This window comes from Chaetura pelagica, unplaced genomic scaffold (genome assembly GCF_000747805.2).
Source record: "Chaetura pelagica isolate M959 unplaced genomic scaffold, ChaPel_1.0 scaffold66, whole genome shotgun sequence".
Classification (NCBI taxonomy): Eukaryota; Metazoa; Chordata; class Aves; order Apodiformes; family Apodidae; genus Chaetura; species Chaetura pelagica.
The window spans coordinates 3,572,584-3,573,017 of NW_009953811.1; positions in this window are offsets into that span (position 1 = coordinate 3,572,584).

Consider the following 434-nt stretch of genomic DNA (forward strand, 5'->3'; position numbering starts at 1 on the left):
TGGACTCCCGGACCCCCGCTCTCCCCGCCCACCGCTGGCTGGGCGGCAGGGCCGGCCCCGGGCCTCCCTCCTGCGGCCCCGGGCCTCCCTCCTGCGGCCTCGGGCCTCCCTCCTGCGGCCTCGGGCCTGCCTCCCTGGGGCTTCGGCCCTGCCCTCTCCGACACCGGGCCTGCCTCCCTCCTGCTTTTTAATATATATATATCTACCCTAGTGTTAGGAATATAATCGTTTGTTGAAGAGAAGTGAGATCTCTCCACCTTCCAATGACACCTGGAGTGGTTCTACGGCTCAAGAAACTTGAGGGACTGAATTGGGCTCCATCCGGGGGATCCCGACACGGAGCAGGATTGATGGCCAAGATCAGACCCAAAAAAGCCACTTCTGTTTGCTCCTCGGGGCAGGATGACACCAGTAGGTGTAGATCATTTTGGTAA